The sequence below is a fragment of the Staurois parvus genome, unplaced genomic scaffold (assembly GCF_062004578.1).
Source record: "Staurois parvus isolate SC_StPar_1 unplaced genomic scaffold, SC_StPar_1.0 ptg001436l, whole genome shotgun sequence".
Lineage (NCBI taxonomy): Eukaryota > Metazoa > Chordata > Amphibia > Anura > Ranidae > Staurois > Staurois parvus.
The window spans coordinates 481519-496608 of NW_028319232.1; the positions used below are offsets into that span (position 1 = coordinate 481519).

At 48.0% G+C, this 15090-nt stretch overlaps 1 protein-coding gene across 1 annotated transcript in view; it reads left to right on the plus strand.

Annotated features, from left to right (window-relative positions):
* LOC149435973 (glutamate receptor-interacting protein 2-like) overlaps positions 1 to 15090 on the plus strand; it is a gene marked incomplete at its 3' end in the record, with an annotated part of 253129 nt that overhangs the window by 129332 nt on the left and 108707 nt on the right. The gene's annotated exons all lie outside the window — the stretch shown is intronic.

Below are 15090 nucleotides of genomic sequence, written 5' to 3' on the forward strand. Positions count from 1 at the left end.
AAAACGGCCGACCAAATCGCCCACTAACGATCCGAAAATCGGCCGATTTTATTTTCAGCCGAAAAATCGGCCGATTTTCGACCCATCTATGGCCTGCATTAGGCTCCATGTACACGGGACACTTCTGAACGATGGAAACTGACACCTGGAAAACATGGGTTAAAAAACGTCTATTTAGCCACGTTTGCATACTGCGTTTAGAAGCGTTTGCGTTTAGAAGCGTTTTTTAAAGATAACCTCAGGAGACCTTGCAAAATGCCCAGAATGCACTGAAAAATAGTAAAAAATTAACTATTTCAGATATTTTGAGAGAAAGAGAGAGAAGAAGCAGAGAGAGCAGTATTTGTTGAGATTAGTTGTCTTTTTTTTTTGTGGTGTCTGTGCAGAAATGATTGCAGCCGTATCTAACATATTTTCTTTCATGCAAAACCTCAAAGTATGGTGTATCGGGTCCATTTGAGTACCGGGAAAACGCTTTGCATGCATTTTTCCTGATGAAAAAAGGTTCTGGAAAGATCTGGAAATGGAAGAGTTAAAAAAGAGTTACAAGCCTACAATAAAAAAACAACATATTTCCATTAAAAACAATGTAACGCTTTGAGCACAGAAATACTGACATAATCATACCGCTTCTATAAACGCAGTTAGCCGCGTTTACAAGCATTTGGCGTTTGAAACGCTGATAAAAATCTACTCCTGAACGCAAGTTTGGAGCGTTAAAAAAACGACTGTAAACTCAACTGCCCGTAAATGAGTGCAAAAGACAATGTGTACATGGACACAGAGGAGAATATTAGGGAGAGTTCAGGGGCTGCTGAAAAAAACACTCAACAGCTCCTGAATGTCAGTTTGTCAGCTACAAGGAACATGGAGCCTAACAATGTAACTATGATAGTTGCAAATCTTGTCTTTTCCTTCCTGCCATCTGCTTTGCCTTCTAATATCCCGTCTGTATCTCTGGATCCAAAGCTCTCCTCGCAGGGTCACTGGGAGTGTACTTCCTGAAGAGTATGTGCTGTATAACTCCTGATCTTTCTGCTTCTCCTATCATCCATCATTTTCAAACTTTCCAAACATTGGTGGGTGTAAAAAAAAAAAATTCCTTTTATGTATCAATTTTTTTATGAGAGACAACAAAGAGCCTTCAGTGGGTGTTTGTGAATACCTTTCCTGCATTACAAACAGGGCTTCCCGCATCACAGATCAGATACAATACAGTGGGGGGTGGACTGGTTCACTGCAGCACAGGTGAGCTGTGCTCACTGTATTTAATTATTTCTTTCAGGTACTTGTATATCGCCATCAATTTACGAAACGCTTTACATATATATTGTACATTCACATCAGTCCCTAACCCTCAAGGGGCGTACAATCTAAGGTCCCTGACCCTCAAGGGGCGTACAATCTAAGGCCCCTAACCCTCAAGGGGCGTACAATCTAAGGTCCCTGACCCTCAAGGGGCGTACAATCTAAGGTCCCTGACCCTCAAGGGGCGTACAATCTAAGGTCCCTGACCCTCAAGGGGCGTACAATCTAAGGTCCCTGACCCTCAAGGGGCGTACAATCTAAGGTCCCTGACCCTCAAGGGGCGTACAATCTAAGGTCCCTGACCCTCAAGGGGCGTACAATCTAAGGTCCCTAACCCTCAAGGGGCGTACAATCTAAGGTCCCTAACCCTCAAGGGGCGTACAATCTAAGGTCCCTGACCCTCAAGGGGCGTACAATCTAAGGTCCCTGACCCTCAAGGGGCGTACAATCTAAGGCCCCTGACCCTCAAGGGGCGTACAATCTAAGGTCCCTAACCCTCAAGGGGCGTACAATCTAAGGTCCCTGACCCTCAAGGGGCGTACAATCTAAGGTCCCTAACCCTCAAGGGGCGTACAATCTAAGGTCCCTGACCCTCAAGGGGCGTACAATCTAAGGTCCCTCACCCTCAAGGGACGTACAATCTAAGGTCCCTCACCCTCAAGGGACGTACAATCTAAGGTCCCTCACCCTCAAGGGACGTACAATCTAAGGTCCCTGACCCTCAAGGGGCGTACAATTTAAGGTCCCTGACCCTCAAGGGGCGTACAATCTAAGGTCCCTGACCCTCAAGGGGCGTACAATCTAAGGTCCCTGACCCTCAAGGGGCGTACAATCTAAGGTCCCTGACCCTCAAGGGGCGTACAATCTAAGGTCCCTGACCCTCAAGGGGTGTACAATCTAAGGTCCCTGGCCCTCAAGGGGCGTACAATCTAAGGTCCCTGACCCTCAAGGGGCGTACAATCTAAGGTCCCTGATGCTCAAGGGGCGTACAATTTAAGGTCCCTGACCCTCAAGGGGCGTACAATCTAAGGTCCCTGACCCTCAAGGGGCGTACAATCTAAAGTCCCTGACCCTCAAGGGGCGTACAATCTAAGGTCCCTAACCCTCAAGGGGCGTACAATCTAAGGTCCCTGACCCTCAAGGGGCGTACAATCTAAGGTCCCTGACCCTCAAGGGGCGTACAATCTAAGGTCCCTGACCCTCAAGGGGCGTACAATCTAAGGTCCCTAACTTACATTCATACATACACATACTAGAGCCAATTTAGACAGGAATCAATCAACCTACCAGCATTTCTTTGGAGTGTGGGGGGAAACCGGAGTACCCGGAGGAAACCCACGCAGGCACAGGGAGAACATGCAAACTCCAGGCAAGTAGTGCCCTGGTTGGGATTTGAACCAACGACACGAGTACTGCCAGGGGGAAGTGCTAACCATTTAGTCCCTGTGCTGCCCTAATGTATCTCATTGTTTCATTTTCATTTTTAAGCGGAGTATACCTTTAAATAATGGTCCCGGCCTAATCATTGGCTCTGCTCCAGTCTCGGAGATCAGTTTCGTTGGACAGCTGTTGCCAGCATTCAGCTCTGCACTGCGTTACATGTAACCACAACAGCTGCTACAACCCGGCATGTGACGGAGACCCCATGACCTGCCACTGGCCAGTTCTCTGTTACAGCTCAACGCTGCCCGTCCCTGCAAGGCAGAACAAACCTAATATTTGGCTGATCGCGAAATCATCACAGACTGGTGAAGTCCAGTGCTTCTCATTTATTCAAGCATGCCTTCCTTAATAAACGCTACAGTTTACTAGTCACCCCTTGCGTGGGTCACCTTTTATCAGGTGCCCCTTGGTAATGTCCTCCAACCATTCTTATCGTTTTTGAGGGACTACCAAAACTCATAGATCTGAGATATCCCCCCTTCAGTCTATTATGAATGCTGCTGCTAGACTCATTCACCTTACAGACCGATCAGTGACTGCTGCTAGACTCATACACCTTACCAACCGATCAGCAACTGCTGCTAGACTCATACACCTTACCAACCGATCAGCGACTGCTGCTAGACTCATACACCTTACCGACCGATCAGTGACTGCTGCTAGACTCATACACCTTACCAACCGATCAGTGACTGCTGCTAGACTCATTCACCTTACCGACCGATCAGCAACTGCTGCTAGACTCATACACCTTACCAACCGATCAGTGACTGCTGCTAGACTCGTACACCTTACCGACCGATCAGTGACTGCTGCTAGACTCATACACCTTACCGACCGATCAGCGACTGCTGCTAGACTCGTACACCTTACCAACCGATCAGTGACTGCTGCTAGACTCGTACACCTTACCGACCGATCAGCGACTGCTGCTAGACTCGTACACCTTAGCAACCGATCAGCGACTGCTGCTAGACTCATACAGCTTACCAACCGATCAGAGACTGCTGCTAGACTCATCCACCTTACTGACCGATCAGCGACTGCTGCTAGACTCATCCACCTTACCGACCGATCAGTGACTGCTGCTAGACTCATTCACCTTACCGACCGATCAGCAACTGCTGCTAGACTCATACACCTTACCAACCGATCAGTGACTGCTGCTAGACTCGTACACCTTACCGACCGATCAGTGACTGCTGCTAGACTCATACACCTTACCGACCGATCAGCGACTGCTGCTAGACTCGTACACCTTACCAACCGATCAGTGACTGCTGCTAGACTCGTACACCTTACCGACCGATCAGCGACTGCTGCTAGACTCGTACACCTTAGCAACCGATCAGCGACTGCTGCTAGACTCATACAGCTTACCAACCGATCAGAGACTGCTGCTAGACTCATCCACCTTACTGACCGATCAGCGACTGCTGCTAGACTCATCCACCTTACCGACCGATCAGCGACTGCTGCTAGACTCGTACACCTTACCGACCGATCAGCGACTGCTGCTAGACTCATACACCTCACCAACCGATCAGCGACCGCTGCTAGACTCATACACCTTACCGACCGATCAGCGACTGCTGCTAGACTCATACACCTTACCAACCGATCAGCGACTGCTGCTAGACTCATACACCTTACCGACCGATCAGCGACTGCTGCTAGACTCATACACCTTAGCAACTGATCAGCGACTGCTACTAGACTCATACACCTCACCAACCGATCAGCGACCGCTGCTAGACTCATACACCTTACCGACCGATCAGCGACTGCTGCTAGACTCATACACCTCACCAACCGATCAGTGACTGCTGCTAGACTCATACACCTTACCAACCGATCAGCGACTGCTGCTAGACTCATACACCTTACCGACCGATCAGCGACTGCTGCTAGACTCATACACCTTAGCAACTGATCAGCGACTGCTACTAGACTCATACAGCTTACCGACCGATCAGTGACTGCTGCTAGACTCATCCACCTTACTGACCGATCAGCGACTGCTGCTAGACTCGTACACCTTACCAACCGATCAGCCACTGCTGCTAGACTCATACACCTTACCAACCGATCAGCGACTGCTGCTAGACTCAAACACCTCACCAACCGATCAGCGACTGCTGCTAGACTCATCCACCTTACCGACCGATCAGCGACTGCTGCTAGACTTGTACACCTTACCAACCGATCAGCGACTGCTGCTAGACTCGTACACCTCACCAACCGATCAGCGCCCGCTGCTAGACTCGTACACCTTACCGACCGATCAGCGACTGCTGCCCCTCTCTGCCAATCCCTTAACTGGCTTCCACTAACCCAATGTATAAAATTCAAAATACTAACCACAGCTTACAAAGCCATCCACAACACTGCCCCTAGCTACATCACCAACCTCATCCACAGATACTGCCCAAATCGCCCACTCCGCTTCTCCCATGATATCATCCTCTCTAGCTCCCTCATCACCTCCTCCCCAGGACTTTTCCAGAGCCTCTCCCATCCTCTGGAACTTCCTACCACAGCATGTCCGGTCAGCCCCCTCCGTCTGCCTTTAGGTGATCTTTGAAAACTCACTTCTTCAGGGAAGCCTACCCCACCTCCACCTAAGTACTGTACTTGAATCACCTCCGCCAGATCATCCCCCGCAGCTATCACCTTTTGTATCACCTCCCCCTTCCTTTAGATTGTGAGCTCCCAGGATCAGGGCCCTCCTATCCCTCTTGTATTGAACTGTATTGTTGCTGTATTGTCTCCCGTTACATTGTAAAGCGCTGCGCAAACTGTTGGCCCCATAAATCCTGTATAATAATAATAATATCTACATGAAGAAATAGCTCAGTGTTCTGGATCACTATTTTCAATGAGACAGTTCACACATGTTGCCAATGGTGAGATGCATTTATGAAAACTCCTGTACACTGTAGTTTAGGTGCTTTTACCTTTCGTTGCTAACTTGTTTGTCATGGTAAGTTTATGCATGGTCATTTTTTTTCCCTGGCTTTATCTTTAAAGGAGCCTTTCTTGATTGTTTGATCCTGGGGAAACCCTTCAAATAATTCTCAGGTCTTGGGGTACCCCTGATAAAACCAATTAAAGCGAAGTTTCAGTTGAATTAAAAAAAAAAAAAAAGTCAGCAGCTACAAAAACTGTAGCTGCTTTTAAAATACAGCCACTTACCTGTCCCTCGGGCCCGTGGTGTCCTCACCATGGCTGGTTTCACTGGTCATCTTCTCTGCTCGGCGGTGGCATCCTTAATGTGGGCACCCGGCTGTGACAGCTTGCGGCTTCACAGCCGGGTGCCCACTGCGTATGCGCGAGTAGCGCTGCACTTTGTGAATGGTCCTCTAGTCTTCGGTGACCTGTCACGTGTCCCAGAAGACTATGGGAAGGGAGGGGGGAGGACACCTTCCGTTTCCGATTGCCTTAGGCGATTGCACCGGAAGGGAGAGCAGGTACCTATCAAATTTGGGTACCTGCTCCCCAGAGGTGCCAATCCGTAACAGGGAGCTGGGGACAAAGCATTAAAGCAGAACTTCCCCTTTTGGGTGGAGCTCCGCTTTAATTAAGGGTCATTACACTGTCGATCGGTGGAAATACTGCCCCCTTACAGTGATGGTCAGAATGCCACCCTAATGCAGGCCATAGATGGGGAGAAAAACAGCAGATTTTTCTTTTAAAAAACGAAAAATCGGTTGTTCAAGTGGCCGACGTTACCATCAATGGTAAAAAAAAATCGGCCGATTTTCTACCCGTCTAGAGCCGGCAAAAAGTGTCCCTGCAGAGAGCTCTGCTATTTCTTTGACAGTTCTCTGACAGTTCCTTGACATTTATAGAAGTTGCAACAATGTATCTATTTGTTTCCATTTAGGATACAGATGTTTTTATTCGGAAATAAATAGATACAATGTTTCAACCGCTGTAAATGTCAAGGAACTGTCAGAGAACTGTCAGAAATAGCGGAGCTCTCTGCAGGGACACTTTTTGCTGGACTGGAATTCTTCTTATTTTCATCCTACTTCTTCTTCTTCTTCTTCTTCTTCTTCTTCTTCATCCTCATCCTCTTCTTCTTCTTCTTCTTCTTCTTCATCCTCATCCTCTTCTTCTTCATCATCCTCATCCTCTTCTTCTTCATCATCATCTTCATCCTCATCCTCTTCTTCATCCCCATCCTCTTCTTCTTCATACTCATCCTCTTCTTCTTCTTCTTCTTCTTCTTCTTCTTCTTCTTCATCCTCATCCTCTTCTTCTTCATCATCATCCTCCTCCTCCTTCTTCTTCTTCCTCATCCTCTTCTTCTTCTTCATCGTCATCCTCATCCTCTTCTTCTTCTTCTTCTTCTTCTTCTTCTTCATCCTCATCCTCTTCTTCTTCCTCATCCTCTTCTTCTTCTTCATCCTCATCTTCTTCTTCATCCTCATCTTCTTCTTTTTCTTCATCCTCATCCTCTTCTTCTTCATCCTCCTCCTCTTCTTCTTCTTCTTCTTCTTCCTCATCCTCTTCTTCTTCTTCCTCTTCTTCATCCTCATCCTCTTCTTCTTCATCATCATCCTCATCCTCTTCTTCTTCATCCTCATCCTCTTCTTCATCTTCTTCATCCTCATCCTCTTCTTCTTCCTCATCCTCATCCTCTTCTTCTTCATCATCATCCTCATCCTCTTCTTCCTCTTCTTCTTCATCCTCTTCTTCTTCTTCTTCATCCTCATCCTCTTCTTCTTCTTCATCCTCTTCTTCCTCTTTTTCTTCATCCTCTTCTTCCTCTTCTTCTTTTTCTTCTTTTTGTCTTCCTCTTGCAGGTCACTGCTCATGCGCAGATTTTTTATCGGTAAAAAATCGGCCGATTTGCCCACTAATTGCCGCGAAAATCGGCCGATTTTTTTCCAACTTTACCGAAAAACAAAAACGGCCAAAATACCGAAAAACGGCCGACCAAATCGCCCACTAACGATCCGAAAATCGGCCGATTTTATTTTCGGCCGAAAAATCGGCCGATTTTCGACCCGTCTATGGCCTGCATTACAGACAGCGAAAAAGATTGTGTCATGCTGCTGACTCTGCCAAGTGGCATTGTCCTGGGAACTATGTAGGCACCACCAGTTGCGAGGTCAATTGGCCACAGCTCAAGGAACCCCTTGCAACCTCTGGAGGAACCTCAGGATTCCATGGAGCTGTCGCTGAGAATGGCTGTCCTAGTGCATATTCCTAGAAGGTCCGTAGCCATCTTCAGTACGAAACTTCCAACTAGAGGACCTACTACAATAAATAGCTGTCTTTGGAGTTTAATGCACATAACTGGAGAAGCCTACGTAGGGGAACTGACATGGTTCCACTCAGGGTGGACTGACAACTCAAGGGGCCCCGGGCAGTAGAGGATCATGGCGCCCCCGTGTCCATGCCCAAACTCAAAAAAGCCTATGAGAAAGGTACCAGGGGCATCTCATGTGCCCGAGTTTCCAAATGGCCAGTCCGCCCCTGGAACTTCCACTCAGCCCTCTAACATATTCTTTCTATCCAAGGTACACCGCAACTCCCTTCTCTCCTAGGCTCACCTGATTTAGGGATTCTACCAAAGGTGAAGGGATATTGAGTCATGGCCTTTAAAAGAGGGGCCCTTAAGTAGAGAATAGGTTCACCTCTGCCTACAAGCAGGTGACCAGCAAAGTCTAAAAAATATGAACTCCATTGATGCATGTGTGTCCCTGATCAGTAGTTCAAGAGATAGAAAAGCCAGGATGATGGTGGTAGCTGCAGTCCCTAAACATTGGCAAAGCATGTCAGCAATGGAATGTACCTGTTGTTGGGGTGTACATTGCGTCTTTATTTCAGGTACTTACATAGCGCCGTCAATTTACGCAGCTCTTCACATATATATTGTACATTCACACAAGGGCGGACTGACAAGCCATGGGGCCCCCGGGCAATAGGTGATCATGGGGCCCCTGTGTCCCCACCCACACTCAAAACCACACCCAAAAAAGCCTATGAAAGGTACCAGGGGCATCTCATGGGGCCCCCTACTGACCTTGGGCCCTCGGGTAGTGCTCTAGTGCCCGAATGGTCAGTCCGCCCCTGCATTCACATCAGTTCCTGTCCTGAAGGATCTTACAATTTATGCTGGGTTCACACTAATGCGATGCAGTACATCGCATGTGATTCGCATAGGAACCGCACCGCATTCCTTTGCAAATCACATGCGATTTGTGTGCGGTGTGACCGGAGTGGTATATTTTGTATGGCTCTAATCGCACCGCACCCGCACCAAGAAGATGCAGGACCCTTTTTTGGATCTAGAATCGTATCGCACGGGTATTCACACCTATGCGATCCGATTCTGCACATCGCACCGCGTTTTGCGGACCAATTTCGGGGTGTTGTTAACTTAACATACACACCCGCATCAGCTCACATGAAAGGGTGCGATTCTGATGCGGTGCGGAATTTGCACAGAAAACGCTGCAAAATTGTGCACCGCATCAGTGTGAACCCGGTCCCCAACTCGCATTTATACATACACATAGTAGGAACAAGTTAGACCGGAGCTGTGATGGACCACCTGGCACCCCGCCTGGGGTGTACCTTCATGTTGTTGATGCGCCACAAATGTATTTAGATGATTTAAAGTCAATTAAATTCCTTAACTTATTGTCAAGGTCCTACCTTTTCCCTGAGGTTATGTTATTCCATGTGCTGGCGTCCATCTTGGATTCTGCTGTGCTGTGCTGGTGGGAATCCTTTTATGCCTTCAGGTCTCTGAGGTCCATCCCCCAGAGGGGCGTGGCTGATGACATATAAGCCTGTGGCCCGCACATGCTCTTTGCACTTGTGTCTTGTTGTTGCTATTACTCTGTTCTGACTCTCGTGACTCTCCTGGTATCTGACTCGGCTTGTGACTCGACTATTCTTTGTATTCTCCTTTGATCTGACCCTCTGTTGCTGAACCCGGCTCGTGACCTGTGATTCTCGTCTGCTGTCCTGTACTGTTTTGTCCTGTTGTTGTTGACCCCGGCCTGTCTGACTACTCTTTTGTCTCTTCCACCTGCTACACGCCATTGGCGGCGGCCATTACCGCAGCTGAGGTGTCTCGGGGGGGCCGCGACCTGGTTCCTGGCTGCGTCAAGTCCATCCCCACCATCAGGGGCCCTGGTGAAGGGCAGCCTGGGACTTAGACTCCGCGCCCTGAGGGACTTCGGTCTGTGGGTGGTGGTTGTCGTCAGCCAGTGCGTTACATTGTTAGGCCTGCCTGTCCGTTCCTCGGCCCCTGCCCTGACAATCTGCTTGCCATACACTGCGGAAAATTATTCGATAGAACTTTTGAAAAACTAATAATGTTTGGCAGAGCTAAAGATAAATCCAAACTTAGAAAGATAAATCCTTCAATGGACATAAATAATTGGTTTATCGTTTAATTTGGTCACATTCAGGGGCGGACTGACCATTTGGAAACTCGGGCACTGCCTGAGGGCCCGGGATCAGTAGTGGCCCCCATGAGATGTCCCTGGTACCTTTTTCATAGGCTTTTTTGAGTTTGGGCAAGGACACAGGGGCCCCATGATCTCCTATTGACCGGGGGCCCCATGGGTTGTCAGTCCGCCCCTGGTCAAATTAGAAAGGAAATGACAAAATAAAATTGTCCTTGCACATGAAAAATCAAACGATTTATATCGTGCGTGAAAGCCACTAACCTGACAAATTTTGTTCATGCAATCTATCCATTCAGTCGTATCCAACCCTTGGCGATTGCACAGACCGTCACTCGTAAGTGACTTTTTCCATGAATTCTCTTAGCAATTATTTTTACAGGGTAGGTTGCCAGGTCTTTCCCCAACCCCCACCATGCAGGAGATCCCACATGGCCAGGGATGAAACTAGGACAATTTAGACAGGAGCCAATTAACCCACCAGCATGTCTTTGGAGTGTGGGAGGAAACCGGAGCAAACCCACGCAAGCACAGGGAGAACATGCAAACTCCATGCATGAGGCGCCATGGTCAGGAATCAAACCCATGACCCATTTACTGCAAGGCAGACATGTTAACCACTAAGCCACTGTGCTGGCCGTTCATGCCATAAAAATGTTTTAAAGTTTTCAATCCATTTTTCAGCTCTGAAAACGATCATCATTTGTCATCCACTGTTAGAAAACTGGGGTGGCTTAGTGGTTAGCACGTCTGCCTTGCAGTAAATGGGTCATGGGTTGGATTCCCAACCATGATGCCTCCTGCATGGAGTTTGCATGTTCTCCCTGTGCTTGTGTGGGTTTCCTCCGGGTACTCCGGTTTCCTCCTAAACTCCAAAGACATGCTGGTAGGTGAATTGGCTCCTGTCTAAATTGTCCTAGTTTCATCCCTGACCATGCGGGATCTCCTGCATGGTGGGGGTTGGGGAAAGACCTGGCAACCTACCCAGTAAAAATAATTGCTAAGAGAATTCATGGAAAAAGTCGCTTACGAGTGACGGTCCGTGCAATCGCCAAGGGTCGGATACGACTGAATGGATAGATCAGGGGCAGAATGACCATTTGGAAACTCGGACACTGCCCGAGGGCCCTGGGTCAGCAGGGGGCCCCATGAGATGCCCCTGGTACCTTTTTCATAGGCTTTTTTGAGTTTGGGCAAGGACACAGGGGGCCCCATGATTCCCTATTGCCCCGGGGGCCCCATGAGTTGTCAGTCCGCCCCTGGGATAGATAGATCAGAAAAACAATCAAACATTCAAATCGTTAGAATTTCGACCACATTTTTGTATAGTGTGTGGCCGGCAGAAGGCTGACATTGGCAAACCTGGGAACACACAGATTTTGCAACAATCATAAACCTGAATTACGGTCTATCGACTCCGGAAATAGGAAGTACAGAAGCAATCCGACTCTTTATCTGTAAACGCCAAATCTCTGCTTGACATAAAAGAAATACAAAGCATCCCAGAGCTAGATCACATCTGTACAAGTAGGAGAAAGTTTGCTCAGCTGCATCAGCCAATCCGTGCCGGATGGGGGCCATGTGAGCTGTGCTATGGGGGCCGAGCCTGGCAGGGCTGAGCTGGGAGCATAGCTGGAGCTGTCAGTAGCTGCATGTCAGTGTGAGGGTGACTCCGGCGGACCATGCTCTGCGGGCTTAAGAAGGATTTTCAGTCGGATTTCGGTAAGTGGGTCCCCTTCTCTATCTCTAGGTGACGGCTGACCGTTTCATCCCACAAGCCAGCAGGCTACAAGAGATCCGTGTCTGGATCTTGCTGGAATATTTCGCTTCCTAGATGTGATTTTCCTCCCCGGTGAAAATTAATCTCTAATAATGCCATTAAAAACTGGCAGGTTATCCGAACTTTTCCGCCGCTGGCCGCTGGCATGCACACAGGTCAGGGTGGTCCTGGCTTGAAGGAGCAGCAGGAATTCTTTTTCGGTGACACTTTGGCCTTTTACGGGAGTCCCGGGTTCAGTTCACTACCACGGCTTTCATCAATCTGGATTTTTTCTTACATTTTTTTTTTAGATTTTTAATATTAACATTTTTTTTCTTAGGGCTCGTTCACACTTGACTGTTTTTGCAACTCTTGCCAAACGCCCCTATAGCGTATGACAAGCGTTGGTCCGGCGTTTACGGAGCGTTTTTAACGCTCCGCAAACACCGCGTGCGCGGTTTAGCGGCGGTTGCTAGGCGTTTGACAAGCGTTAAAAATGCCTATAATGAAGTTTAAATGGTGTTAACGCTCCGCAAACTTGAATTGGAGGCTTCAACTCCTCCTGACTCGACCAGAGGTGTCCGTTTTGCCGCGACGCTAACGCTCCCGTTTGAACAGCACCATGTGCTGCAATGTGCAGAATTTTCCCGGGCGTTTGGGAAACGGTAAAAATGCTTCCCAAACGCCTGTCTGTCGCTTGCTAACAAGGCTAGTGTGAACGTAGCCGTAGTATTCTCTCCATGTTGGGTGGATTTCACCTTCCAGAAACTAGCAGGTTAACCGCTTTCCAAACTGGACATAGAACATGAATGAGGGTGTGGAAGACTCTGGTGGGAGTAGTAGATTGTAAGCTTTTCTGCAGTGAATGGCGTAACTTTACATGTTGCAGCAGGTAAACGTGAGACGTAATTAAGAGTTGTGTGCAGTATGTTGTTTGCCTTTCTATTTTAGGATCTGTCCCCGGTTAATGGGGTCTTGAAACTCGGTTCTCAGTCTTTTTAATCTGTTTGATTCCCTTTTATTGGCTTGTAACCGTTGGATGTGGTCTACAGCAACAGCTCAACAAGGAAGAATATTTCTCCAGATGTAGAGAACTACAAGCCACAGCTAGCCATGAAAATGTAGTTATGTTTCTAACCATTGATGAGCTTTCTGTGGGCTTTGGCAAGCTGGGACTTATAGTCCCACCATTTTTAACATTGAAAAATGTATTGAAAGACCATAGACCAGCCTTTCTCAACCTTTTCAACACAGCCTTGAAATAACTTTCCTGTCTCAGGGAACCCCTGCTAAAAATTACTATATCTACAACTCATGATACATTAGTGTGATGGCCAATGTGAAGAATGCCCCTTACATTGGGGGTCAGTGAGAAGAATGCCCCTTACATTGGTGGTCAGTGGGAAGAATGTCCCTTACATTGGGGATCAGTGGGAAGAATGTCCCTTACATTGGGGGTCAGTGGGAAGACTGTCCCTTACATTGGGGGTCAGTGGGAAGAATGTCCCTTACATTGGGGGTCAGTGGGAAGAATGTCCCTTACATTGGTGGTCAGTGGGAAGAATGTCCCTTACATTGGGGGTCAGTGGGAAGAATGCCCCTTACATTGGTGATCAGTGGGAAGAATGTCCCTTACATTGGGGATCAGTGGGAAGAATGTCCCTTACATTGGGGATCAGTGGGAAGAATGTCCCTTACATTGGGGGTCAGTGGGAAGAATGTCCCTTACATTGGTGATCAGTGGGAAGAATGTCCCTTACAATGGTGGTCAGTGGGGAGAATGTCCCTTACATTGGGGGTCAGTGGGAAGAATGTCCCTTACATTGGAGGTCAGTGGGAAGAATGTCCCTTACATTGGGGGTCAGTGGGAAGAATGTCCCTTACATTGGGGGTCAGTGGGAAGAATGCTCCTTACATTGGGGGTCAGTGGGAAGAATGTCCCTTACATTGGGGGTCAGTGGGAAGAATGTTCCTTACATTGGGGGTCAGTGGGAAGAATGTCCCTTACATTGGGGGTCAGTGGGAAGAATGCCCCTTACATTGGTGGTCAGTGGGAAGAATGTCCCTTACATTGGTGATCAGTGGGAAGAATGTCCCTTACATTGGTGGTCAGTGGGAAGAATGTCCCTTACATTGGTGGTCTTTGGAAAGAATTCCCCCCTTACAGATAGCTAAAAAGATCAGTGGTGTCAGTGGGAACTCATGATACATTAGTGTGATGGTCAATGTGAAGAATGTCCCTTACATTGTTGGTCAGTGGGAAGAATGTCCCTTACATTGGGGGTCAGTGGGAAGAATGTCCCTTACATTGGGGGTCAGTGGGAAGAATGTCCCTTACATTGGTGGTCAATGTGAAGAATGTCCCTTACATTGGTGGTCCTTGGGAAGAATTCTCCCCTTACAGATAGCTAAAAAGATCAATGGTGTCAGTGGGAACACATGATACATTAGTGTGATGGTCAATGTGAAGAATGTCCCTTACATTGGTGGTCAGTGGGAAGAATGTCCCTTACATTGGGGGTCAGTGGGAAGAATGTCCCTTACATTGGGGGTCAGTGGGAAGAATGTCCCTTACATTGGGGGTCAGTGGGAAGAATGTCCCTTACATTGAGGGTCAGTGGGAAGAATGTCCCTTACATTGGTGATCAGTGGGAAGAATGCTCCTTACGTTGGTGGTCAGTGGGAAGAATGTCCCTTACATTGGTGGTCCTTGGGAAGAATGTCCCTTACATTGGGGGTCAGTGGGAAGAATGTCCCTTACATTGGTGGTCAGTGGGAAGAATGTCCCTTACATTGGAGGTCAGTGGGAAGAATGTCCCTTACATTGGGGGTCAGTGGGAAGAATGTCCCTTACATTGGGGGTCAGTGGGAAGAATGTCCCTTACATTGGTGGTCAGTGGGAAGAATGTCCCTTACATTGGTGGTTCTTGGGAAGAATTGCCCCCTTACAGATAGCTAAAAAGATCAATGGTTGCTTATCTGAGAGGCAGACATTGCTCATTGCTCAAGGAACCCCTAGCAACCTCTGGAGCAGGGTTTCTCAACCAGAGTTCTGTGGAATCCTAGGATTTCTCCAGAGGTTGCTAGGGGTTCCTTGAGCAACGAGCAATTTCTGCCTCTCAGATAAGCAACCGCTGAAACCACTGA